We start from the raw sequence: 25120 nt of genomic DNA, 5'->3' as shown, positions 1-25120 counted from the left end.
TACAGTGATTTACTTCAGTGCACAGAAAAAAAAAATTATTCAAACTGAAACAGTCCCCCCAAATCCACAAACAACAAATGTTGGAAAGGGTATGGAGAGAAGGGAACCCTCCTACACTGTTGGAGGGAATGTAAATTGGTACAGCCACTATGGAGAACGGTATGGAGGTTCCCTAACAATCTAAAATTAGAAAAAAAAATTTTTTTAATCAGAACGACCATGTGACCCTAAAAGCCCACTCCTGGGCATATATCCGGAGAAAAACATGATTGGAAAGGATACAGGCACCCCAATGTTCATTGCAGCACTGTTTACAACAGCCAAGACATGGGACCATCCTAAATGTCCATTAACAGAGGAATGGATAAAGATGTGGTACATATATGCAATGGAATATTACTCAGCCATTAAAAAGAATGAAATAATGCATTTGCAGCAACATGAATGGACCTATAGATTGTCATACTAAGTGAAGTAAGTCAGACAGAGAAGGAGAAATATTGTATGACATCCCTTATATGTGGAATCTTAAAAGAAATGGTACAAATGAACTTACTTACAAAGCAGAGACTCACAGATTTAGAAAACAAACATGATTGCCAGGGGGTAGGGATAGTTAAGGAATTTGGGAAGGTCATGTATACATTGCTGTATTCAAGTGGATAACCAACAAGGACCTACTGTATAGCACATGGAACTCTACTCAATGTTACGTGCCACCCTGGATGGGAGGGGGTTTTGGGGGAGAACGGATACAAGTATATGTATGACTGAGTCCCTTTGCTGTTCACCCGAAATGATCACAACATTGTTAATCAGCTATACCCCAATACAAAATAAAAAGTTTTAAGTTTGAAAAAAAATTGAACCAGTCCATATATACCAATTAAATAGGTGATATGTTTATATGTTATCCTAGAAATGTGCACACGTGGCCTACCTATAACAGCATACATGTGCCCTATATTATAAAAATAATATTTTATGCAATGCAGTTATTTGTTTGCCCTACTGACATTCAATGTAACAGAAAAAATCTGTTTTTCTGATTTAGTTTTGAAATTTTAAATATTAGGTATAGCTAAAAATTTATTTCAAGTGCTCAATGCCTATATGTGGCTAGTGGCTACTGTATTGGATAACACGGCTCCAGAAATACTAAACAATAAACTGAATGATTCCATTGTTCAGTTTCTTCCCAAAAGAAATTCTGTACATGTGCCCAGGAGGGCACGTAGAAGGAAGTTCTGGCAACATTGTAAACATTGTTTACAGTGGCCACCAACCAGAAAAACCTTATATCCATCATTTGGGTTATGGCCAAAAAAATTGTGATATATCCATTCTAAGGAATTCTGTGTCACAGTTTAAAATAGATCTCTGATTAGGTTTTTAAAACATATCTCTAGGTGGGGAACCGGAAAAAGCAAGCTGTTCAATGTGATGTCATTAAACAAATACCACATTTAAAAATTGATTAGACCGATAGATCAAGATAGATTCACACCAAGTGGTTCCTTCTGTGTTTCTGTGGAGGGAAAGAGGAAACTTAGGCTAACTTGGATTTAATAAGAAGAATGCATTCGTGTCTTACTCATCTAACGAAAACTAATTTGGAGAAAAGATCTTAAGAAAGGGGAAGTCTTGACAGAAGTGGAAAGATGAACAAAGACACCAATTAAATAGAATTAACAGCAATATGGATTATATGGTGTCTAAATAAGTGTAATCACATGATTATAACATTTAATGCATAAGTCAAAAGTAATGCTTCAAAAAGAAGATAAACAAATTATATAGTGGCCCTCCTGTAAACTGAAAATGGGAAGTGCCAAACAGTGATTAAAAACTAATTTACGTGGCTTGCCTCCACCCGAATTTTGGCAGACATCCAGGTTACGTATCACGTGCTGCTATTGCATTAAAGTCCCCAGACCATAGTCCCAAACTGGCATCCAGCCCCTTGACCTCACCAACATTTTCCAACACACCAATTGTTTTTCTAGTTCCTATCTTCATATCTACTGTTCTTTTTGTCCTGCTTCCTTTGTTTCTTAAATACAGATGTTGATTCAGTGGCAGTTAGGATCCAGACAAGTGGTGATGAGATCAAACAACATTACCTTTCTCAGGAAAGAGAGGGGGAAAAAAATCGAAGTGTTTGAGACCCTCAGTTTGCCCTTCTTTATCATAAAGAACCCCAATTTCACATTAATAAATACCCCTGTGCTAGTTTTTTGCCTCTCCATAGATCGTATTTACCCCCAGGCCCTAGAGGACATAGATTGATTAATTTAATCCTGATCCCAAATTTCCCCTTGACCTACCTGACATTGATTGAGTAAATAGATTAGTCAAGAAAGACAATCAAATCAGCAGAGAGGCTTGGGAATCTTCCTGAACTTTGTGTAAAAATGTCCTGAAATTGGAGCTTCTTGGGAGCATTAGCTTCAAACCATGTCTTAAATTGAAATCACATTCCACTTCCCTAAGATCACAGCCTTTCACTAAGACAGGATTATGGAAACTCTGAACCATCCAAGCAGAGGATATGTGTCTGGGAGTAAAACTGAAATGAATAAATCTATAAAAAGTCGAACAATAACACCAACAAAGGCAGCATGATTCATCTTGCAAATGACAAGAAGAAAAAATAAACAAGGGAGCATTAACTTTAGAAAGTATAAAACATGATGCCAATGATAAGAGCTAATACAACAGTAATGAAAAGACTTAACCAATCCCATTAAAAAACAAAGCCCTTTGAGATGAGATTTTTAAATCTAGCTACATCTTGTTTCCAAGAGACAAATCTATGGAAAGTGAATCGAAAGTGTTAAGCAAAAAAGGGGATGGGGTGATCTAAAAATACATCCAAAATACAAAAACAAAGGAAACAGAACAGTAATAATTTTTGAGGAAGGAGGACAAAAAACCATTTTAGACCAAGTATTATTTTATGGCAGTAGGTACAATCCTCCTAAAAGATAATATTTGTTAACATTTATGAGATAAAAGGCAAAGCACTGTAGAAAAAAAAATGTAGGAATTGTCAAAGAAAATGAGACTGCTTTGTGGTTTTAAATAGTTTGCACTATAATTGCCATTTATTTGTATAATATGACTTCGATAAGAGTCCCTTGGACAGCAAGGAGATCCAACCAGTCCATCCTAAAGGAAATCAGTCCTGAATATTCATTGGAAAGACTGATGCTGAAGCTGAAACTCCAATACTTTGGTCACCTGATTTGAAGAACGGACTCGTCGGAAAAGACCCTGATGCTGGGAAAGATTGAAGGTGGGAGGAGAAGGGGACGACAGAGGATGAGATGGTTGGATGGCATCACCGACTCAATGGACGTGAGTTTGAGTGAGCTCTGGGAGTTGGTGATGGACAGGGAGGCCTGGGGTGCTGCAGTCCATGGGGTCGCAAAGAGTCGGACATGACTGAGCAATTGAACTGAACTGAACTGAACTGAAGAAGAAAAGTCTTACAAGAACTTTTCTTGACTCCAAGAGAATTAGAGTTTATGTGCTGTCTGGATTCATTTATAATTACATCAGTAAGAAAAATTAACTTCTGTGATAAATGTAGTTTACAACATTGAGGAAACAAGCAAAATTATTTACAACAAACACTCTAGCAAATACCATTTCCTGCATCAAGTGTTTAATTTTTTAAGATTTTAAATTAATTGTCCTTGGGACTATTAAAATGAATCTCTGAATTTAAGAAAATTCTTTGCCTTTTTAAGTTATCAAACAGACAAAAACTTACTTTTATAATGACAGAAATTCATAAAGTTACATATTTAACTTAATTTTATCACTAGCATGTAAATATCTCTTTAACATGTTTTTTAAAAAGCCAGTGTTTGCATTCTCAAAAGAACTGGAGTCAACATTTTTTCTATCTTAGAGCTTTTTGTTAAGTGTGATTGAGTTTATTACCTCAAATTTAAAACAAAGACTGAGGCAAAGAATGTGGGAATAAAAAGTAATCATTTCTAAGGAATTATAAGAAATACTAACAAAAATATAATTAAGCAAGAAATTAAGATATTCTCATTCTGAAGAACAAAATTTAAGAAAATCAGGATTTGACTAAAAAATGATAATATATCAGGCCAAGTGAAAACTTAAATCCCAAAGGCAGAAACTGTACAAGTCAAATTGTGTATTTGATAAAAAACAAACTATGAATGAATAATGTATTTTGGGGTTAATGAAAACATCAAAATACCTAGAATTTTTAAAACTTCCCTATATAAAATTACTTTGGGGAAAAGAGGGAATTAAAACTTCAGTTGCTGTTTGTGTACAAAAGAGCACAAAAATAACTATCTTTCAAAACTGATGAGATGAGGCAACCCAGTAATCAGAGGCAAAATCATAATTTTAAATACTTTTATTAAGAAAGCATAAAAAGAAATAAGTTTCTGATAAAAAGATGTTATGGGAAAGGACTAAATGAACTAAAATAGTAGGTAGATTGAATCAATCATAACAGGACAACTACTAGTACATTAACAAAGACAAAGAATTGTTAAATAAATCCATGAACCAGATCTTTGATAAGATCAATAAAACTCTAGAAAGATGTATGAAGGAAAATAGAGGGCATATTTCAAAATTCGGAGATAAAAAAGAAAGTTCAACCAAATATACTGTCAAGATTTAGAAAGATATGAAAATATTTTCTCAAGTCTATTCAAATAACATTTAAAGTTTTATTTTATGGTGCTTTTTTTTTTTTTTTAATGAAGACATATGGGCAACAATATTCTTAAGAGAGTTCTTCAGAGTTCCCTGGTGGTTAGAACTCCAGGCTTTCACTGCCATGATCTGGGTTCAATCCTTGGTATGGGAACTGAGATCCCACAAGCCATGCAGCACAGGAAAAAAAAAAAAGATTTCTTAACACAGCATTAATTACATTCATGAAATGTTAGGTGTTCTTTAGCAATATCGTATTTAAGATATAATATTTATAAATGAGCTTGGTATATAGATTTTCAGATATGATTTTCAGGTTTTGATGTGACTTTCACAGAGAATGTGAATGTCTTTTACTTCTATGTGCTCTAGTACAACTTATATAGAAGCCGAATAGTTTATTTCTTGACCATTTAGAAGAAACGCTCTAAGAAACCCTCTGGGTCTGGTGGACTTTTGGTAGGGAGCTGGTTGACAACTTCTCAGTTTCTTTCTTGCTTACTGTTTTAAGATTTATAACATTGTGTTCATTTTGTTGTTGGTGCTCAGTCACTACTCTGTGTCTGACTCTTTAAGACCCCATGGACTGCAGCATACCAGGAGTTTGCTCAGATTCGTGTCCATTGAGTTGGTGATGCCATCCAACCATCTCATCCTCCGTCATCCCCTTCTCCTTTTGCCTTCAATCTTTCCCAGCATCAGGGTCTTTTCCAATGAGTTGGCTCTTCACATCAGGTGGCCAGAGTATTGGAGTTTGGCTTTCAGCATCAGTCCTTCCAGTGAATATTCAGGGTTGATTTCCTTTAGGATTGACTGGTTTGATTTCTTTGCAGTCCAAGGGACTCTCAAGAGTCTTCTCCAGCACCACAATTCAAAAGCATCAATTCCTCAGCACTCAGCTTTCTTTAGGGTCCAACTCTCAACATCTGTACATGACTACTGGAAAAACCATAGCTTTGACTATATGGACTTTTGTCAACAAAGTGATGTCCCTGCTTTTTAATACACTATCCTGATTTGTCATAGCTTTCCTTCCAAGGAGCAAGCATCTTTTAATTTTATGGCTGTAGTCCCCGTCCTCAGGGATTTTGGAGCCCCCAAAAATAAAGTCAGCCACTGTTTCCACTATTTCCCCATCTACTTGCCATGAAGTGGTGGGACTGGATGCCATGATCTTAGTTTTTTGAATACTGAGTTTTAAGCCAGTTTGTTTTTTTTTTTTTAACTCATCTCTTTCACCCTCATCATCTGTTTCAGATTTTCAAATTTAATTGCATGAAGTTTTGCTAGGTACTAAATCTTTTCATTTCCTCTGTGTGATGTTATTTTCCTCCCCATATTTCTAATGTGTTTTTGCTGCTTTCCCCTGTGGGTTTTTTTTTCTTCTTCTTCTAATTAGCTCACTCAGTAGTTTCTCTATTTTACTTTAACCAACCTCATCCCAAAGAGTCAGTTCTTGGATTACCCAGTTCTACTTTTTAAATTGGTTTGAGTTCTAGTTGATTCATTTCTTTATGATTTTCTTCCTTCTGATTTTTGTTTTTCTTTTCTCTAACTTGTTTGAATACTAAATTTGTTTGTTTTCCTTGCTTTTTTTTTTTTTAACGTATTTAAGGCTCTGTATTTTCCTCTATTTTTTTTTAATTTTTGGATGCGCTGGGTCTGTGGCAATGCATGGACTTCTCTAGTTGCGGTGCATGAGTTCAGTAGTCGCAGTGTGGGCTTAGTTGCCCTGAGGAATGCAGGATCTTAGTTCCCTGACCCAGGACTGAACCCAAAACCCCTGCATTGGAAGTTGGATTCTTAACCACTAAACCACCAAGGAAGTCCCTGTATTTTTCTCTTAACAACCCATATTAACTCTGTGACACAGGTTTTGGTACATATTGACTTTCATATCATTATTTGAGATATTATGAACTTTGGGTTTAAATTTTTTCTTTGATTTTTCTTTCTCTTCCCACACTTCCCCACCCACATGGGGTAGGTTTTTTTCCTTCTAATTTTGTAGCTAGTTCCTAGTTTTCTTGTGTTGTTATTTGTGAATGGTCTGTTATATTTCTACTTTTTAAATTTTTTTAACATTTTCTTTGTGGCCTGATATTTTTTAATTATTTTAAATTTAAATTTTAAAATTTCCCAGAACCATGAAAAGATGTATCCTCTATTATCAGTGTACAGCATTCAATACAAAACAACAAAGTCAGCATAGTTAAATATACATTCGGGTCCTCTAAAACTGTATTTTTAATTTCCTTTCTTGTAGACTGGGAGAGGTGAGCTACGTAAGTCTGTTGTTAGTTCTTGGTGTCTGTTGAAAGTTGATGCTCTGATTATTTCCATACTGGCTTCAATTGTGTCCTCATATCATTGAAGTTTTAGCCTAATTGTGGAGTGTACACACTCTTTGTTATTATCAAATGCCCTGTTTGTCTCCATTTCTTAATTTAATTATAGATTCAACCTTGTCTGGTATTAATATCATGAACCCAGCTTCATTTTTGTTGTCTTTACCTGATATGTCTTTGTTCACACCCTTCAAACTTCCTGAGAAATTTCATTTGGCATACTCTTTTGTTTTCAACCAAAAGTTTTGTTTCATTTTTTCTTTGACCCAGGAAGTCTTTCTCTTTAAATTGTTTAAAAACTCCACATTCATTTATGGAAATAACAGATGTGGTTTGTTTCCATTCTCTCATGTTATACTCTCTGTTTTTAATATTTCCTTTATTTTCTACCATTTGGACACAAGCTTTATGTTTGCTTTGCTTCTCTTTGTTTCTGGTCGTTTTTAGCTTTATCATTTTAGGTTGCCTTTTGTGCTTTCAGGTAATATTTCAAGCCTCCATTTCCTGATGGTAAATGTCTATTTCCTTTAGTAAGTGTCTATTGAGATCCCAAAAGAAAAGAAAATGGATGAGACTCCTGGGTTTCTGTTTTGTCAGTTTTTGCACTGGGGATGGTATGGGGCAGGCAGCAGAGGGAAACAGAGATAGACTGAGACCACACGCCTTAGTGGCCTTTGGAGGCTGGTTCCTGTTTTCCACCGTTGCACTAACAGCTGCATCACAGGACTGACTACCTCAGTTATCCCATCACCCAGTTTTCCCAGACGTTCCTCCTGTTGCAGGAAGGGGGACCCCTTCTAGGGCCCAAACTTGTCTAATGCTCAGAAGTGAATTGTCCTAGGAGACACACGTGCTGACAAAGCAGGAGACGTTATTGGGAAGGGGCGCCCAGGAGGAGAGCAGGAGGGTAAGGGAACCCAGGAGCACTGCTCTGCCACGTGGCTCACAGTCTCAGGTTTTATGGTGAGGGGGTTAGTTTCCAGGGTGTCTCTGGCCAATCTTTCTGACTCAGGTTCCTTCTTGGTGTCACCAAGATGGATTCCAGCGAGGAAGATTCTAGAAGGTTGATAGGACCCAGGGGCTGGCGTCTCCTTGCTTTTGATCTTTCTCGAATTCTTCCGGTTGGTGATAGCTTGTTAGTTCCACGTTCCTTACCAGGACCTCCTGTTCTAAGCTAACTCATGCAAGTGGCTTCTGTCTTGCCTGGCCAGGATGGACGATTTCAGTCAGTGTATTCCCTGACACTCCCACGTCCCTCTCAGCCAGAAGCGGGGCAGGGAAACAGGCAGCAGGTACTTCCGCCTGCCACACACACCACTGAGAGATTTATCTGATTTATTTTTTTACAATCTGCTCTTCTGTCCATTTCTTTCATGGCAGAAGATAGAGCAGGTGGTTGAAACCAATCTATATCTCCCTTCCTGCCTTCCTGTTACCTGAAATACACCATGCCAGCCCCTACCTGTTTTTCAGCTCTCTTGTAAGACTCCAAGATGGAAGCAAGGAGCTTCTCCTCCAGTGGGTGTGGGAAGGGAAATATTACTAAGATTTTTCGGGACTTTCATCTATATCTTCTACCTATTCCTTACCCTGCTTCACGCTCCCTGGGATATAGGGCAGAATGCTGCCTATTGATTGCATGAAGCTTCTGAATTTTTTTCCATTGACATTTTAAAGCCAAAACATGGGGTCATAAACCTTCCTCTAAATGATCCTGGTGGGTTTTTTTTAATTAATTAATTTAATTCTTATTTATTTTTGGCTGTGCTGGGTCTTTGTTGCTGTGTATGGCCTTTCTTTAGTTGTGGCAAGCAACAGCTACTTTTTAATTGCAATTTGCAGTGGCTTCTTTTGTTATAGCGCATGGGTACTAGGGCGTGAAGGTTCTGGTAATTGCAGTGTGTGGGTTTAATTGCCCCCACGGCATGTGGAATCTTCCCAGGCCAGGGATCAAACCCTTGTCCCTTATTGGCAAATGGATTCTTAACCAGGGAAGTTCCATGGTGGTTTTTTAAATCTAGATTGTTGTCAATTTTTGTCCATTTCATTATATTGGGATAGAAAAACCTATCTCTTTGCTTATCTTCACTTTTATATTCCAGAAGCTTCCTTTATTCTTTGCACCATTATGTTGCATAGTATAAGTGTACCATAGTTTAATTAACTATCCTCTTATTGGTAGAGCAATTTATTAATTAATGGAGCAAGTAATTAATGCACAATGTGATAAGGAAGCAGGGAAACAATCCTGTTTGCATAGAACTGGTGAATTTTAATTGATATAGTCCTTAGAAGATATACTCTATCAAAGATCTTAAAAACATCTGTACTCTTTAATTCAGAAATTCCATGTGTAGAAACTTAAGATAATTATAGAAGAGCCTAATAATTAATGTACAAGAATCTTTATTGGTGCCTTTATATGGAAGCACAAAATTGTTAGAAACAATCCAAGTATCTAACAATGCAGAACTGGTTGAGAAAATCATGGTACAGCCATACTGTGGAATCTACGCAATCACTGACTTTTGGGAGGGAGTGGTGAAGAGACTTTCAGCTTATTTGCAGAGAGGTACACTGCCAGTTGTGTTCCTCATTCTACTTTCACTGGCCTTATGGTGAACCTAGGAAATGACTCCTAGATTCTAGCCCTGGTTTTGGTAAAGGTAGGACAGCTCTGAGTATGAATGCATGTGTGTGTGTGTGTGTGTGTGAGAGAGAGAGAGAGAGAGAGAGAGAGAGTTTGCACACATGCAAGGAGATCCAAAATGATTTGCCCATGGTCACCATTGCCTTGCAAGAGACTAGTCGAGGAATCTTAGTTTATTCCAGAAGAAGTGGGAGAGAGAAAAGAGAGTGGGAAGATGTGTCAGGGGACCTTAAGACCACCCTCAGGTTTGAAGATTTGCTGGGAGGACTTAGAGAACTCAGAAAACTGTTATGATCACAGAGTGTATTACAGTTCAGTTCAGTTCACTCATTCATTCGTGTCCGACTCTTTGCCACCCCATGCACTGCTGCACACCAGGCCTCCCTGTCCATCACCAACTCCTGGAGTTTACTCAAGCTCATGTCCATCGAGTCATTGATGCCATCCAACCATCTCATCCTCTGTCATCCCCTTCTCTTCCTGCCTTCAATCTCTCCCAGCATCAGAGTCTTTTCCACTGAGTCAGTTCTTCACATCAGGTGGCCAAAGTATTGGAGCTTCAGCTTCAGCATCAGTCCTTCCAATGAATATTCAGGACTGATTTCTTTTAGGATTGACTGGTTTGATCTCCTTGCCATTCCAGGGACTCTCAAGAGTCTTCTCCAACACGACAGTTCAAAAGCATCAATTCTTTGGTGCTTAGCTTTCTTTATAGTCCAACTCGCACACCCATACATGACTACTGGAAAAACCATAGGTTTGACTAGATGGACCTTTGTTGGCAAAGTAATGTCTCCGCTTTTTAACATGCTGTCTAGGTTGGTCATAGCTTTTCTTCCAAGGAGCAAGTGTCTTTTCAGTTGAGCTCTACTGCAACCATCATTTGGTGTCCCTGGTGGCTCAGTGGTATTACAGTGAAAGGATATTGATTAAAACCATCAAAGGAGAAAGGTACACAGGACAGTCCCAGCACTAGCTCCAGCTGTGTCCTCTCAGTGGAATGACAGGGATATTAATAATAATATGTGACAACACACAAAGTATTGTCAACCAGGGAAGCTCACTTAAGCTTTGATGTCTGTGGTTTTTGTTGGGGATCAGTCATGGAGACACAGAATGACTGTGTGACTGATCTTAGTTACTCGGTCTCCAGCCTCTCCAGAAATTGAACTAATACAGAATGACCCAAAGCCCCCACCATAAATCACACATTAGTATAAACCATCTAGCATGGCCCAAGATCCCAGGTATATGAAGCCACTCTCATCAAGCAAGATAGTCAAGGGCTTAGAGGTCATCTCCCAGAAGCAGATCAAAGGCCATTCCTTTTCTTTGAAATGTGTATGGTTTGGCCATCCCAAGCCTGCTGAGTTAACCTGTTAGTGCACAGAAGAGAAGAGAGAATAAAAGCAGAGTGATATTAGGAGACTCTCCTGGATAGAGTGTCCTGACTAATCCCCAAACATCCAGGAAAGTCTATAATAAATCGTGAACTCTTCCTGCATATGAAGTTCTTATAAAAATCCATGAGCTGGAAGAGTTTTGCATCAGAGAAAAAAGTGTTTGTTTAGGACAACAGTTGTGGAAACAGAAGCCAGGGGAAGTAAGCCATGGGACTAAAGGACTTAGAGGTTTGCAGTCAGATTCTAACATCAGAGGAGCAAGAATCAGGTTGGAGAGTCTCCTCTGACAAAGAGAAGAGGCAAATGTATTTTTTAAAAGAATCAGGTTGGAGAGTCTCCTCTGACAAAGAGAAGAGGCAAATGTGTTTCCACAACAGTTGTGGAAACAGAAGCTAGGGGAAGTAAGCCATGGGACTAAAGGACTTAGAGGTTTGCAGTCAGATTCTAACATCAGAGGAGCAAGAATCAGGTTAGAGAGTCTCCTCTGACAAAGAGAAGAGGCAAATGTATATTTTAAAAAATATATTTTATATTTTAAAATATCATCTCACTATATTCTTTGTATGACTCATTGTCTACTACTTTTCCTAAAATAGTGGTTTTCAGCCCGAGCTGTACATTACAATCACCTGGAGAGAATTTTTAAAATGACCCCACCCAACTGAATCAGAGTCTTTGAGAATGGGGGCTCAGCATTAGTATTTTAAGAAAATTTCCTGGATGAATCTAATGCATAGCTAGGGTCGAGATCCACTACTCAAAAGTATTTTTGTTATAGTCATAATGATGGTCTTGTTTATTATTTTTTTAATGTGAACCATTTTTTTTGCATAATCTCTTTTTTTAACTTTTTATTTCCTATTGGGGTATAGATGATTAACAGTGCTGTGATAGTTTCAGGCGAACAGTGTAGGGACTCAGCCATACATATCCATGTATCCATTCTCCCCCAAACTCTCCTCCATCCAGGCTGCGACATAACATTGACCAGAGTTCCATGTGGTATACGTAGGCCCTCGTTAATTATTCATTTTAAATATAGCAGTGTATGCGTGTAGATCCCTAACTATCCCTTCCCCACCTTCTTCCCCTCCCCGCCACCCTAGCAGCCATAAATTCATTCTCTAAATCTGTGAATCTCTATTTTGTAAGTAAGTTCATTTGTATCATTTCATTTTAGATTCCACATATAAGGGATGTCATACAATATTTCTCCTTCTCTGTCTGACTTACTTCTGATGTGGACCATTTTTAAAGTCTTTATTGAATTTGTTACAATATTGCTTTTGTTTTGGTTTTGGTTTTTTGGCCAAGAGGCATGTACGATCTTAGTTAGCTCCCTGACCAGGGCTCAAACCCACACCCCTTGCATTGGAAGGTCAAGTCTTAACCACTGACCACCAGAGAAGTCCCTTGTTTACATATTATCTTAAAACAGAGTGTCTCAGCCTCCTCATTATTGACATTTTGGCCAGACAATTCTTTGTTGTGGGACATTGCCTTGCGCATTATAGGATGTATATTTAGCAGCGCCCCTGGTCTCCATCCATGATATGCCAGTAGCACCCCACTCCCCAGTTGGGACAATAAAAAAAATTGTCTCCAGATACCACCAGTGTCCCCTAGAGGGTCAAAATCATTTCTGGTTTAGAATCACTGCTGTATATGAATTATTGAAGGTGCCATTTATAGAAAAGTTTCTGGGGATACAGTCTTTCCCTGCTCCTCCTATATCTATGCTCAGCTGGTATATCACTCAAATCTTTGTGAGGTGGGCATGCAGGGCAGCTGTAATCCATGTCCAGTGGAAAGTTGCAAGCAGTTGTACTGAAAAAATGTGACATACCAGTGTAAGTTGGAAATCTCAGTGTTCTTGAGAAATTGTATTTAAAAACACAGCCTGTGATGTTTGGTAGAAACCAACACAATACTGTAAAGCAATTATCCTTCAATTAAAAATAAATAATTTTTTTTTAAAAAGCAAAGCCTGGAAACAAAAAACAAACAAATATAGGCTAGGAACAAATCTTGACTCCAACATTTACTCACTAGATTAGCCAGATTTTTCAGTTATCTTTTACCAGCCAAAGCAGCTCTAAAACTAATGAACCCCATTCCTTATTGCTCATGAGTCTGTGGTCGATGGCTGGTTGTTCTGGCCTCTCCCAGTCTCACTCCTGTGTCTGGGCTCAGCTGCAGTTGGAGAAGTGGCTTTGCTGATCTTGGCTGGGCTCTGCCACGTGGCTGGGCCACAGCTGGAACAGCAGAACTCTGGGCTGCCCAACCTCTCACTCTGCAGTAAGCCAGCCAGGCCTTGTACAGATAGTCATGTCAGGGCTCCAGAAGAACGAGCAGAAACATGGCTGGCCTCTTGAGGCCTATGCTTGGAACTGGCCCATCATCCCTCCCCCACATTCTTCTGGTTCAAGTTGACCACGAGGCCAGTGGGTGGGAGAACAAATTCCACTCTTGGTGGGGAGAGCTGCAGAGTCCCTTTGCCAGGTGACAGCAATGTGGCAAACACTGCGGTGGATGGAGAGCTGTGGTCGTTTTTGCAGTCCTCCACATTTGGGCAAGTGACTTAGCCTCGTTAAGCTTCAGTTTTCTCATCTGTAAAACAGGGATAGTATTGCTCCACTCAGAATTACTGGGAAGATTCAATGCCCAGTGCATAGTTCGTGCTTGTGAACAATAGCAGTTTTTACTCTTGTTTTTCTACTCTTTCATATATCTCAGTGGTTGCACTTGTTTCAGTGAATGAATTCAGAATTCCTTAGTGCAGCTAACAAAGCCTTTGTGATTTGGACATTGTCCGTCAGCCCCTCCACCTTCAGTGATTCTGAGCTACTTGAAGCTGCTCAATGGAGCAGCTACATGACAGGTGCCCCCATGTTTCACCAGTACCATTCCTTCCGCTGGGTTGTCCACTTGTTGGTGTCCTGAACAATTAGAAGTGAAGTCATTCAGTCGTATCCGGCTCTTTGAGACCCCATGGACTGTAGCCTATCAGGCTCCTCCATCCATGGGATTTTCCAGGCAAGAGTGCTGGAGTGGATTACCATTTCCTTCTCCAGGGGATCTTCCCGACCCAGGAATCGAACCTGGGTCTCCCGCATTGCAGGCAGATGCTTTACCATCTGAGCCACTAGGGAAACAATTAGAAGGGCACCTGAAATTCAGTCTACTCTAGGGCCTATCGCTTGCCCACCTCCTCTGCCTTGAAGATGAGGTAATTATTTATTCTTCATTATGGTCAGCAGTGGTTTCGTGGGGACACACGTGGAGCAAAAGAGGTTCCTGGACTGTGTAGTGACAAAGTCATTCCCCTCCAGTGGTTTTCAGTACTTTACACAAGGCAGTTTCACTCTGGTACTCATGTGTCTTTAACACCTAATACCTGCCAACCCGAACAGATGGTGAGCCCCAGTCTGAAAACTTTCAGTAGGAAGAGGTTAGAATTCAACAGCCCTGAATTGTTTCCATCACTTTTACTTTTATAGTTTCTTTCATGGCAAGTGATGCTAGTTTTACATTTTCATAGCGCTATAAAGTTTCCTTCAAAACCACATTCATTTGGCCAATAAAAAGGGGTCAAGTTCAAGGGGAAAACCTGAAATAAAGAACAACGTGGGTGGTACTCAGGATGAAAATAGAGAGGGTGTACTTAAGTGACAAGTTTGGAAAAATCCTGAAATACATCAGCTGTACCATCTCTTCTAATAAAGATCCTATAGCTCTTCCAGGATTCCCTGGTTGTCTGTGGAGTCATACCTTTGACCCTAGATTCACAGCCAGTGAGGGCAACAATGAGGTGCCAGCAAATTCGGGCAGGCTGGTATCATTCAAGGAAGAAGAGTTGCCAGTAAGTCAATCCTGTACTCAGCTGATTTGTGTTATCTCCATGGTGATAAGAGGAGGACGAGTCAGAGGGGGTAACAGCAGTCATTGTTATAGTAATAGTAAGCATAGTAACAGTAATAGTACCAGGAGTAGAGTAATAGGCAGTCATAGAAATAATTGCAGTAGTAGCAGAAATGTTCACAGTAGGAAAAGTAGCAACCATTTATTGAGCACCTAATGTGGGTTAAGAATTGGGCTTTACTCTGTATGCATCGGCTCCCTTATTTCTCATCACAACCCTATGAGGCAGCTCTTCTTCTTACCTCTATTTCCCAGATGAGGACATTGATCTTAATGAGGTAAAGTAAATAGCCCAAAGCTAGTCAGCAGGGAAGTAACAGGGCTAGGAGTCTAAGGTCGGTCCGACTGCCAGGTTGGTGCCGCTCCTGACCAGAGACATTCCCTTCCACTAAGGTTTCACGAATGCAATCCTTTGCACCTTTCCAAGGCAATGGGAATGCTACTTCAGCAATTCATGTATAATTTAAGGAAATTCTGAAGCAGTTTGAATATTTAAATGATGTCTTATCAAGGCAATGTTAAAAAAAAAAAATCTGCTTCTCTTCAATCTATAATACAATCCTCAGAAATTCAGTAGAGTATCTGAGAACTCTGTCTCCATCTCCAAACACCCCCAGCCCCACCCATGCCATTCCCAGCCTCCAGCCTCTCGTTTACTGAAGAAATGAGATTCAGATGGAAAAATACTGGCACAAGCTTGACCGAGGTTCTCTAATAAAGACACCGTGCATCATGCATCAGCTGCTGCTGTTGCTATGGTAACAGCCACGATTTCTCCCAGACAGCTTGGGTCTGAAGGGAGGGTGGACCCTAGGGGAACAAGTGGATTTCTCCAACCTGTCAGTCCCTCTCACCTTTCCTGTTTCTCTCACCTCCCCCAAGCCTACCAGCTCCCCCCTCCCCTTCTTAGATGACGCTGACAGCGGGTACTAGCACCCCCAGGCCATCGTAATTAGCATCTGGCTCTGAGCCCAGTCTTCTGGCAGCACATTCCTCTCCTCCCTCTCCAGCCAATCTCCTTCCCCCAGCATCCCTCCATCAGCACTGCAGCGGCTGCGGCACCAACAACCTCCGCACCAAGGTCACCACCAGAACCAACAATGACAAAGCACTCACTTCCTTCTTGGGTGGGCACCGCGCCGGTCAATGCCTCACGATCGTCTGAACCACTCTGGGGTAATGCAACTGTGATTCTGAACAAAGCGCGTGTCCTGAGGAGGACGGGTAAAGGTTAGCCACCCGTTCTTGGAGGGGCTAGTGAGAGATGCATTTAATCAATTAAGCTCTGCAGGACAGAAGGAACAGAGCAAAATGAGCCTGAGATCCCGGAAGGGTGAGGAAAGGATCAGGTGAGTTCGCGTGTCACTGCAGCTTGGAACCTGGGGAGCTGAGCACGGTGGTGGTGATGCAGAGGATGCTGATGGCGATGTCAATAGCACCATTTACTTTGTGCCAAATACCAGACCGAGCACTTGCCAAGCATTTCTGCATTTAATCCTTGCATCTACCGTGTGGAGTAACCGGCGGCAGCTACTGTGAGGATACCCATTTCACAGATGGGGATATAAGCCTAGAAAAGTTACATAGCACACCCCTGCCTGAGGAAACAATCACAGAAATCCAGAATGTGGGACATTCTACAAGATAATTGGCCTGGACGCTTCCCAATGTCATTGATGAAAGGGTAGGGATCTTTTCTAGAGGAAAAGAGGAAAGTAAAGAGACATCAAAACCAGATGGAATTTGTGATCCTCCTTGAATCTTGATATGGAAAATAGAAACAGCCATAAAAGACATTTAAGGGACATTTGGAAAAATCTGAATATGGACTGCATGTTAGATGACATTAGGAAATTGTTAATTTTTGCTAAGTGTGAAAATGCTACATAGGGTGCTTCTGTTGGTGCCTATTATTTTTAGGTGAGACAGGCCAAAATATTTAGGGGAGAATTGTAATGATGCTTGTAATTTACCTGTACATATACTTACTCTGTGATGTTTTCTAACACCAGCAACCAGTTCTCTAATTCTCTGGACACGAGTGGAGGGTCCTACAGTTCAGTTCAGTCTAATACTAACTACCCAGAGTTGGGTTTCCCAGGTGGTGCAGTGGTAAAGAGTCTGTCTGTCAGTGCAGGAGATGCAAGAGCCAGGGGTTTGATCCCTGGGTCCAGATGATCCCCTGGAGGAGGGCATGGCAACCCACTCCAGTATTCTTGCCTGGAGAATCCCATGGACAGAGGAGCCTGGTGGGCGACAGTCCATGGAGTTACAAAGAGTTGGACATGACAGCAACTGAGCCCACACACACCTAGAGTTAGCACAGATTCCACAGGGTAAGGGCTCAGATTAAGACGAAGGCTAAGACTGCCCTACTTCAAATCAGTCATGAGCCCCAGGTGTCACCTGTACTTCTGACTGATGGGCTATAAATTTGGGGAATTCCTACAACCCTCCCCCCACCGCAGGTTTGATAATGTGCTAGAATGACTCATAGAACTTCAGGAAAGCAATTTACTTACATTTTTGGACTTATTAACCAGGACGGGCTTGGTTAATAAGTGGCTCAGCGGCAGAGAATCCACCTGCCAATACAGAAGACGTGGATTCAATCCCTAGGTTGGGAAGATCCCCTGGAGAAGGAAATGGCACCTACTCCAGTATTCTTGCCTGGGAAATACCGTGGACAGAAGAGCCTGGCGGGCTATAATACATGGGATTGCAAAAGAGCTGGACATGACTTAGCAGCTAAAAGGCAGGTGGTAAACTCCATCTAAGGCTAAATACCAGCACGAGACAGATAGTCAACAAGTACTGTAAGGGAAAGTTGAAAAGAATTTTCAAAAAACAACATTATACAACTCAGGAACAGCCGAATGGAAGAGATGCATAGGGCAGGGTGGATGCCCTCTCCATATATTGAGGAGATACATGCTCTCTCCATATGTTGGGTGCCCTCTCCTAGTATTGAGATGTTCACCAACACTGATGTGATTGTTGATGTGTTCACCAACTCAGAAGCTCTCTGAACGCCATCATTCAGAGGTTTCTATGAAGGTTTCCTTACACAGGCAGATATTAAATCATTGGTCATTGGTGATTAACTCATATCTCTAGCACCTCTCTTTTCCCAGGAGAAAGGTGAAGCTGCTATTTCCAACCCTGTCCTCAAGACTAGGTCTCTCTGAGGACCAGTACCCACCCTGAAGCTATATAATGGCCCCTACGCACCAGTCATCTCATTAGCATACAAAAGACACTCATCACTCCAGAGTCCCAAGGGTGTTAGGAGCTGTGTGCCATGAACCTAGGACAAAGATTTTTTTTTTTTAATTATTAATACGTAATCCTTATACATATGTATGCATGGCAAACCTAGAAAATATAGCAAAATATTAACAAATGTTGAATCTGGGTGGTTCATTATTGGGTTATCAATAGTACAGGGACTTCCTTGACTGTCCAGTGGTTAAAACATCACCTTCCAGTGCAGGGGGGTGTGGGTTCAATCCCTGACCTGGGAGTTAAGATCCCACATGCCTTGCAGCCAAAAAAACCAAAGCATACAACAGAGAAAATATTGTAACAAATTCAATAAAGAATTTAAAAATTGTTTTTGTTCAGTCAGTAAGTCATGTCCGGTTTTTTGTGACCCCATGGACTGCAGCACGGCATGCTTTAAAAATGGTCCACCTCAAAAAAAAAAAATCTTAAAAAATAGCACATCATATATTACTATTATGTTTATTATATATCATATATTAGTATGTAATTGTACTATTCTTCCAACTTTTCTGTATCTGTGAAAATTTGTATAGTAAGATTGTGAGAGAGTATAGAAAAGAAAGCTTAAGTAACTTGCCCAAGTCCAAAGGTTATACAGCTATTAGGTGTCAGAAGCAAACTCAGATCTGAGCCACCAGGTTTCAAAGTTCACGTCCTGGGATCACGGCTCTGCTGCCTTCCCAGAGAGAGGACAGAGCCTTGCTTACCTAGGGATGTCAGAGGGTTCCTTTTGCAAGGGCCATGTCTCAGGCAAAGCTAAGGAAAACAGGTGGTGGCAGGGGGAGAATTCCACTCACCCAAGCAGCGAAACAACCCTTCAACAACTCACTCAAGAAATATTTTTGTAAGACCACTACATGACGTTCACCCAGTAAAAAATGCAGTTGTGAATGAAAACAGACCAAAGTCCCCACTTATGTGCTCCTTACATTGCAACCCACTTTAGACTACATTATTCTTAGCAGCAAAGCCTGGCATCAGATACCATCAAAACATAAAACAACCTCAGAAAGGGAGTCAGGAATATGCGCTATAATTTTTGTAGCCTTTAAAAAACATCTGTGATATGAAAACAACATCAACATGAGCAACAATATCAAAAGCATTTCTTTTTAAAAGCACTGTGTCCAAAATTTACTTTCAACACTAGCCTTAGCAATAAGCCTAAAGGCTTCTGCTGAGATTTGTTGCTTTCTCATTTTAAGAAAATGAAGTTATAATAGACTCGAATTTCATAAGCATCTTCATTGCTTTATCTGTGCATGCGTGCATGCTGTCACTTCAGTTCAGTTCAGTCGCTCAGTCGTGTCCGACTCTGCGACCCCATGAATCGCAGCACGCCAGGCCTCCCTGTCCATCACACTTCAGTTATGTCCAACTCTGCGACCCTGTGGACTGTAGCCCATCAGGCTCCTCTGTCCATGGGATTCTCTAGGCAAGAATACTGGAGTGGGCTGCTCTCCTCCAGGGGATCTTCCTGAGTCAGGGATTGAACCTTAGTCTTTTATATCTCCTGCATTGGCAGTCCGGTTCTTTACCACTGGTGCCACCTGCTTTGGTCAAAATTCAGTGCTATGTTGCTAGCTTTGCTGGGTGTTTTTAGCTTCTACTGATTCTTAATAAGCCACTTATACTTAATAAGTAGTGGTTCTCACCTCAGTTGTACAACAGAATCACCCAGCAAGTTTTGACAACTACTGAGAGCCAAGCACTAAGTTTCAGGGATTCTGAATAAAGTAAGGTAGGGTCTAGTCTTGAATATCCTACAGAAACAGAGTTAGTGATGTTCTGCCCTCCTGCTCCAAACGTTGGTTGAAACATCTATTCAATCTAAAGGCATTCCAGCAACACATATAGATCAAATTAAGCTAATTAATATATTATTAATGAATAAAAATAAAATCTTGGGACTTATGAAAATATTTAATAGCATGAGATAAATTACCTAGGCGAAAGAGCTCAGAAGAAAATGTTTTTCCTGATACAAAGATTTACTGCAAAGAAGGCAGCATGTGTGAAAAATGGTCTATGCTCAATGAGATAATAGGCCAAGACTGAAAAAAAGAGGCAGATACAAAGGAAAATTTAACAAAACATCCACTTAACAAAAACCTTTTTGGAAGCAGGAAAAGCAGAGATCACACAGGAGAAGGTTGTATCAATGCAACTAGAGAGGAACTTGGGAAAGGTAGAGGAAATAGGTCAAGAAGTGAAAAAATAACAGTGGAGCTTCTGAATTCAGTGCAGTGGAAAAGAACTGGCTGGGAATCTTAACACTAAGAGCAATGATATAACACAGCATTGGTTCAGTCCCCAGAAGCATTATCACAGGGAGGAGGAGAAAATGGAAGGAGCTACACAAACTGCCTCAAAGGGGCACGTTATAGATGCTGAAAATCTGGTTGAGGACCATCACATCAGACCTGGATGAGTCTCTCCCAAGGAGTAAATTCTACAGATTACAAATCAGTATTATTGACAGTCACATTTTGCAAAATGTACCTGTTTTCTAAATGCAGGTAGTGTTTGAACACGTATTAATAAAATGAAATGGGAGGTCACACATGATAAAAACAAAACAGCTGTTTAGATATGATTGTTTGGAAAGCAAGTGGACAAGAAAATCCCAATGGCAAGTTAGTTCTCAGATTTCCCAGCCCTGGGCATCTCTTCTCAATAGAAGGTTGATTCAGGTCAAATGTTAATGTTCTTAAATGGTCTACCTTTTCTTTCCAACTTGTGATTCAAACGTGAAATAGTATCAAGTGATTCAATGGGTCCACAAACAGCAAGGTGCCAGTTTTCTTGGGTGGGATTAGTAATTTGGGACTAGTTAGAAAAGTAAATGTCATAGTGTTAGTCGCTCAGTCATGTCTGACTCTTTGCAACTCCAAGAACTGTACCCCGCTGGGCTCCTCTGTCCTTGGAATTCTCCAGGCAAGACTACTGGAATGGGTAGCCATTCCTTTTTCCAGGGGATCTTCCCCACCCAGGGATCAAACCCAGGTCTCCTGCATTGCAGGCAGATTCTTTACCATCTGAGCCAGCAGGAGCCCAGTTAGAAAGGGACTTTGCAAGTAACAGAGCCTGGATTGAAGGTGGAGGCTGGGACATCCTTTCTTCTCCATTGCAACAGAGTGACGCATAAAAGCAGACAAATCGTTCAGTATTGTGACAGAAGGATACACGTGCAAAGGAAGCTTTTTACCCACTATTTGTCTTAAAACACTTCTCATGCCACCCAACACACATACACACACATACATAGTTTGGTTTAAATCTGAACAATTACGTGAAGTAAACATTTTTCGAAAGAATTGCAGGAAAGATGATGAAAAGACTGCCAGAGGAGCCATGTCCCTCAATTCACTCCAACTCTCCAGCCAACACCACCAATGTTAGGCAATTTTCTGATCCCAAAGGGAAGAAGAAAAGTTAAAGAAGCAAGGCCTTTTCTAGACAGAAAGAACAAACTGACCCTGCAGACATCCAAAAAGATACTTTGCCTGAGAAAAGCTGAGATTCTTCCTACTTCGTAAATGCCTGAATTTCTAAGATTCCATCTTTTGGGAAATTCCCTGGAGGTCCAGGCGGTATGACTCCACAGTTTTACTGTGGGGACCTGGGTTTGATCCCTGGGTGGGGAACTAAGATCCCACTTGCTGTGCAATGCAATCAAAACAAAACAAAACAAAAAATCCATCTTGCTAAAGGATATGGACACACTTTGGCTTTGGAAGGAGATTCTGTTTAGATAGGAGACACTGAGTACCGTGAGGAATCTAGGACTTCCCAGCACCTCAGCCTTTTCACTCCTGGAGACCTCTGCTTCTCCATTGACGGAGGTTACAAAACTTCACAGTCCAGACAGGTATGCCCCTCCTCTCTGACTTTCCTTTCTACTCCTTCCCCAATTCATCCGAAGCAATTCTATTCTTCTTGCCTAATGGAGCTATTTACAACCAGAGAATTAGGACTGAATGAGACAAGAAGAGCTGAAAGCCTCCCAGAGACTTAATAGTGTCAAGCTGCTGCCAGGTTGCTTCAGTCGTGTCCGACTCTGTGCGACCCCATGGACTGCAGCCTACCAGGCTTCTCTGTCCATGGGATTCTCCAGGCAAGAACACTGGAGTGGGTTGCCATTTCCTTCTCCACGGCATGAAAGTGGAAAGTGAAAGTCACTCAGTTGTGTCTGACTCTTAGCAACCCCATGGACTGCAGCCCACCAGGCTCCTCTGTCCATGGGATTTTCCGGGCAAGAGTACTGGAGTGGGGTGCCATTGCCTTCTCCAATAGTGTCAAGGGTGGACGTTTAATTCTGACAGTGCCTCAGTATTCATCTATGTGCCAATGGGATTAAAAAAAAAACAACAACAACAACTCAAGAATGGTTTACTTGCACTGTCTGTACTTCCCCATCCCTCAGTCACTTCTCAACCTTCTCGCTTTCCCACTCCACATTTCTGAAGCCCTTCTCATCATGGTCACTGATGACCTCTTTGCCCCAAGGGGCACATCTTGACTGAGTTAGACAAAGCTGTTCACTCCTCTTTCTTCCAGTTCTCTTCTGCAGAATCCGTGATGCTTCCCCGTGGCTCTCTGTTTCTTAATCTTCTCTCTCTTTTTGGCTTCTCTTTCCTTTTACCCACCCTAGAGACATTCCTATTTCTCAGGGCTCCACTAGCCTTTTTTCCTTTCTCCATTTATTAGTGTGGCTTAAATATCACCATTGGGGACTTCCCACATGGTGCTAGTGGTAAAGAACCCTCCCGCCAGTGCAGGAGACAGAGGAGGTGAGGGTTTGATCCCCAGGTCAGGAAGATCCCCTGGAGGAAGGCCTGGCAACCCACTCCAGCATTCTTGCCTGGAGAATCCCATGGACAGAGGAGCCTCGCGGACTACAGTCCATAGGGTCACAAGGAGTTGGATGCCACTGAAATGATTTAGCACACATGCAAATATCACCACTACACCACTGATGTGGTTTTGTGTGTGTGTGTGTCTTTTTTAAGCACTTCTTTTACCTTAGACAATGTATGCATGCTAAGCTGCTTCAATAGTTTTCAACTCTTTGCAACCTTATGGACCATAGCCTGCCAGGCTCTTCTGTCCATGGGATTCTCCAGCCAAGAATACTGGAGTGGGTTGTCATGCCCTCCTCCAGGAGATCCTCCCAACCCAAGGATCAAACTCGTGTGTCTTATGTCTCTTGCATTGGCAGGTGGGTTCTTTACCACTAGTGCCACCTGGGAAACCCCTTTTTATCTTTTCTAAACCTTTTTTCAAGACAACTTTTGATTATTTTTTTTAAAAATATGTATTTATTTACTTGTCTGCATCCGATCTTAGTTGCAGCACTCAGGATCTTCATTGTGGTGCTTGGGCTCAGTAGTTATAGCCTGTGGGCTCCAGAGTGTGTGGTCTCTCTAGTTGTAGCTTGCAGGCTTAGTTGCCCCATGGCATGTGGAATCTTAATTCCTGATTGGGGATCAAACCCTCATCCCCTGCATTGGAAGGTGGATTCTTAACCAATGGACCACTAGGGAAATTTCCCTTGATGCCTTTCTGTCTCGAGTCTGGGCATCCCTGCTGAGCTGCTAATGTGTGTGTGTGTGTGTTTGTTAGTCGCTCAGTTGTGTCTGATTCTTTGTGACCCCATGTAGCTCTCCAGGCTTCTCTATCCATGGAATTCTCCAGACAAGAATACTGGAGTTGGTTGCCGTTTCTTTCTGCAGAGGATGTTCCCAACCCAGGGATCGAACCTGGGTCTCCCACATTGCGAGCCGATTTTTTACCATCTGGGCCACCAGGGAAGCCCATTGAGCTGCTACATTGGTGTCCAATTACCTCCTGAGTATCACCTGGTTGTCCCAGAGATTCCTTAACCTCATCACATCCAAACTGAGCTTATTGTCCTTCCCTAAATCTATTTGCCCTCTAGCTTTCTTCCCCCTGGACAAGGTACCAGGGTCTATCAGCTGCCTAACCTTGAAACATGGGAATCATCTTCAACTCTTCCCTCCCCCTCCCTCATCACATCCAGTTCCCCAGCAGACGTGGTGGGTCTACCTATTAAACCGCTCGTGAATTACACGACCACTGTCTTGTTTCCTATGCTCACTATCTCTCTAGTTGCCTTGCTTGCCTCTGCTATACTATAAACTCCATGAGAGCCTGAGCTTGGTCTGTCTTGTTTACCATTTATCCTCAGAACCTAGAGTAGTGTCTGGGCTTGAAACACGTTGGTTGGGCTCAGTACATGCTTGTGGAATGAATGGATAAGTCCTTAAGAAGCTCCTGCCTTGAATTACCTGTGCTTGTGGAATGAATGGATAAGTCGTTAAGATGCTCCTGCCTTGAATTACCTGTGCTTCCTTTGTTATCTTTCATCATATCCATTGTTCTTGTGGTTGCTTATTTTCCCAGATTAGGTAATGGCCAGGATGGCCCACAGCGATTCTTATCCTCTGATATCCCTGCCCTTGTATAATCTCCTCATCCTTGCATGTGGACTGGATCTAGTGAATTATTTCAAATGAATATAATATAGCAAAAGTGATAGGATGTCACTTCTAAGAAAGAAAGTGAAGTCGCTCAGTCGTGTCTGACTCTTAGTGACCCCCATGGACTGTAGCCTACCAGGCTCCTCAGTCCATGGAAATTTTCCAGGCAAGAGTACTGGAGTTGGCATTTCCTCCTCCAGGGGATCTTCCCGATCCAGGGATGGAACCTGGGTCTCCTACATTGCAGGCAGACGCTTTATTGTCTGAGCCACCAGGGAGGCCCACTTCTAAGAT

Source organism: Bubalus bubalis, chromosome 24 (genome assembly GCF_019923935.1).
Source record: "Bubalus bubalis isolate 160015118507 breed Murrah chromosome 24, NDDB_SH_1, whole genome shotgun sequence".
Lineage (NCBI taxonomy): Eukaryota > Metazoa > Chordata > Mammalia > Artiodactyla > Bovidae > Bubalus > Bubalus bubalis.
Note: the sequence above shows the minus strand (reverse complement) of the source record.